The sequence below is a fragment of the Lepisosteus platostomus genome, chromosome 7, assembly GCF_059453375.1.
Source record: "Lepisosteus platostomus isolate fLepPlt1 chromosome 7, fLepPlt1.hap1, whole genome shotgun sequence".
NCBI lineage: Eukaryota > Metazoa > Chordata > Actinopteri > Semionotiformes > Lepisosteidae > Lepisosteus > Lepisosteus platostomus.
In genome coordinates, this window is record NC_142617.1 from 8,380,600 (window position 1) to 8,384,556 (window position 3,957).

Here is a 3,957-nt window from a genome sequence, read left to right on the forward strand (position 1 = left end):
TGTATGAGTGCAAGTAATTACAGATTTTCTATGGAAAATAATTTATAATTAATAAAAGTATGTACATACATTTTAAACCAGATTATGGATTAAACCATCTTTAATATTTTTCAGTTATACTTGACAGGTATCAAATACTAAATATTTCATTCATCTTTACAAAAGCATTACAGTTTTTTAAGATAAAATACTGTAATCTAGTTGTAATCTAGTTTATACCACAGAACTAAGGTAGGAAGGTGAAGGGAATCACCTTGCTGGTTTTTGCTAGAAGAGTCTCTAATTCCTTGTGCTGTGTTTACTCAAGAGATATGGTTGTAAAGTTGTAAAAGGTGAGGGCAAATGCCTTCAGATAGGAAATAGTAAAAATCAATATCCTTTGGGCCTGGTAAATACTGAGATGAAATACCTGTGACAAAAAAACATTTTTATCTGCTCTAAGTGGTGTTGGAGTACTTGTTGGAAGCACTTTCCATCTGGATTAGAATTTCTAGACCAGTGCCTCTGTATAGTGATAGGGGACGCTGTACAGTGGAAGTTAGCGTCCTGTGGATGATACCTTAAACCAAAATCCTGACAAATTGGTCATTTAAGGTCCCAAGCACTGTTCTCCCTGGGGATGTTAACCCTGGTATCCAGGCTAAATTCTACTTTGTGCTGGCTAATCTAGCCTCCCAAATTCTACATCTTAATTCAATTGGTTAAGAAATGTCTAATTTCTCTGTCATATTTGCTAAGCAATATCCAGCACACGTCCACAAGTGGGGGCTCTACTTCAGTGATGGATGACGTGGTTTCTTACCCACAAATATGAAGCACTTTGGGATCCTTTGGGCATCCTTTGAGAGGAAAACTGCTATACAAAGGCAAGCAATTATAATTATTGTTTGTTTCTTAAGGGTAGTTTGGATCTTAAGTGAAATCGCCAAATTCATGCATATTGAATGTAAAATCCTTCAGTATGTGATTTTAAAACTAGGAACGTATAAAATAAAGAACCAATTTTTTTATGTTGGACAAAATATATATCCCTGTGTTCCTCTAATATAATACTATTCCCTTTAAAATTACATTGCATTACTATATACTGTAAAAAAATAGTAATGAAAAATTGTATAATTCACCAAAACAAACAAAGACATCCTTATGTAAAAGACAATGATTAATTGATTTTTTTTCTTCTTCTTTTGGCAAGTTCTGTCTTTTGGCAAGTGAGTCTCATCCACTTCTTACATATACATTTGTTTCTTTTAATAGTGAAAAGCGTTAAATATACTTTTAGAATTAAATAGTACAAAAACACAGGAGATCTAGAAGGTTCTATTTCATCCATGGATTTAACATTCAGCCTACATATCTTACCCAAAATATAACAATTACTCCTGTGTGTGTTATAGCCCTGAAAAAAAGAACTAGCAAAACTAAAAAAAATCTCAGCCGCATTTTGGATAGTTTTAACCTAAATTTGAATCAGATGGGTTGGGGTCTTGTGTTCCCTCTTTTCTTTTCTCATTTTCTTCATATTATTTCTTGGCTGCTCCTGGCATGGTTACCTGCTGAAGAATCATTTTTTGGTGTCTGAAGTCATGCCAGGTAGTTTTCAAAGGCTTTAAGTCACATACATGGATCTATTCATCTTACCTTCTCAGACTCAAAGTTAGATATGTTTCTTCTGCTGATTCATCCTCAACATTTACTTCCCAAAATCATCATAAAAGATCTCATTTACTTCATTTGTATCCCCCACCCACTATTCAACTTGAGTGTTTTCTCTTTCACATCATTTATTTTCCACAGAGCTTGACTTGCTAAAAGCTAGGAGAAGGCTGTCAGAGGCATAGGTCACACAGATCTCTAATGCTTTATGTTTAAGAATTCAAATCTTTTGTCCTAGTTTTGTAATGCTCTTTCCTCATTTATCTTGGAACACCAAGATAGATTGTCTCTTTGGCACACAATATTTGGTTTACTCTTGGACTGTTGTGAATTTATCTTGACATATTGCTAAAGTTTAACTTCTTAAATATATTTATCATATCTCATAAACTACTTTACAGCACTGCATTTTGTATGTGGATGAACTGCATATACTGTACAGAGAGAAAGACTGGGAGTTCCATATAACAAAACTGGACTGATACTCTGCTTTTTTGCTCCATTTATAACTAGACAACAGATCCAAGAAGTCAGACGTAATAATGTATCTTATTAAAGTATGACTTTAATAATTTCCTGTGATTTGATACCAGTAAGAAAGTTAGCTTGCCTGTTAATCGAGTTGATTATTGAATGTGGGTGTTTTCCTTTGAAGGACAATTGAGGAAGATTAGGGAGTTTATTGGTGTCTCAGCAGGACACTTACTCTTCCCCAGCAGAGGTCAGAGGGTCAGGTCCCACCTGGGGTGATTCTGTAAAGTCTCTGTAAAGCCTGCCCTCATTTTACAGGACATTTGTGACCCTGCCTTAATGTCTTTGAAAACTTACATGTACACAGCCAAAGAGTAATAAAAGCCACAAAACATATACCAATTAAAATATTACCTATGCAAATATTTTAAATGCTCTGTATGTTGTCTTCATTCACCAAAGAAATAAACAGCTTTATATATTTCTGTAACAAAACTTGTATACCATACAAAATTACTTTTTTTCCCCTCTGCACATCCTTAATGTAGTTCGCCACCTTCAATGTTTGATTTTATTTTGCCTTGGAATTTTTATTTTATGGTAGCTATTGCATGGGGATCATTTGTTTTTGATTCGACTTTACCTGGTTGCAGTGAACATGGACAATGGACCAGCAGAAAAATAAAACTCTTTCTAGGGTTTCAGCTTTAATGTAACAGCTAAATTACATCCTTTGTTCATTATTTTGTTGAGTCACTTCTCCGCAGCTCACATTGTCCATTTTCTAACTAGAGATCTTTCTTTTTTTTCATGGACAGAGTCTGAAGCATATCCTCTGTGCTCCACCTTATTTTTGACACCGAGCTGACTCAGTACAATTTCCAGTAACTGTTACTTAAGCATGTCTACCACCCATATTTGTTTCTTTTCTTTCCGTTTCTAAATTACAGGTTAATAAGATTAAGGCTCTCAGAAGTTTATTTTCAGCAAATAATGGCCTGTACAGAGATTCAATCAGAGTATAAATTGGCACTTGAGCACTAATTGGCTCAGGCCCAACCTAGTTTGCTCTGTCCATAAAGTCTTCTTTACTATGCATCATTAACTAGCACAGTGGTTAAAGATTTCCCAGCTCAGGTAGAAGCAATCAGTGACTGTAAAGATGTCACAATTCTCAGAGCAGCAGTCTAATTATGGCCCCTCATCAGCTTGCCTTGACTTGTAGCTGAAGGCGGAGGAGACACAACCAAAACTTCAGATCTAGCTTGTGTTTTCTCTCTCGCCTATGATGAAACTTTTTAAAGGCAACATGAACACACCTGTAAAACAGGTTTCTATTCTTCAGCTGGCTACTTTGATTTTTCTTTCTTATTGCACAGAACTGAGCTGTGTTTCAGTAACCGTAAAAAAATAATAATACCCACATCACCATCTGCCCAAATCTCTTCATTAGTCTTATGTAACTTATAACCGGATAACTGAATGTAACCACACCATTTGATATGTCAGATCATGAAGTCAAGGTTGTAAGGATAATTTTATTGATTATAGTTTAGCTGTTGGAGATTTAGTTGTGAGATTACAAATGTCCTCAGGGTTTCTCTGTGCCACTTCAGCAGTTCACGTAATTAAATCAGGCTTTACCGGTCAGACAGTTCATGACATTAGTGGTTTGCACTTCATTTGTTTCATAGGGTGTCCCTTAACTTGGCTTTGTTTGTGGTTAAAGTAGGCGTTAACTGGATGTGACACCTTCTGAATCCCTTGGGCTTGAAGCAGTACACAGCAGTTATTTATGGTTGATCTTTCTCAACCACAAAGGTAATCTCT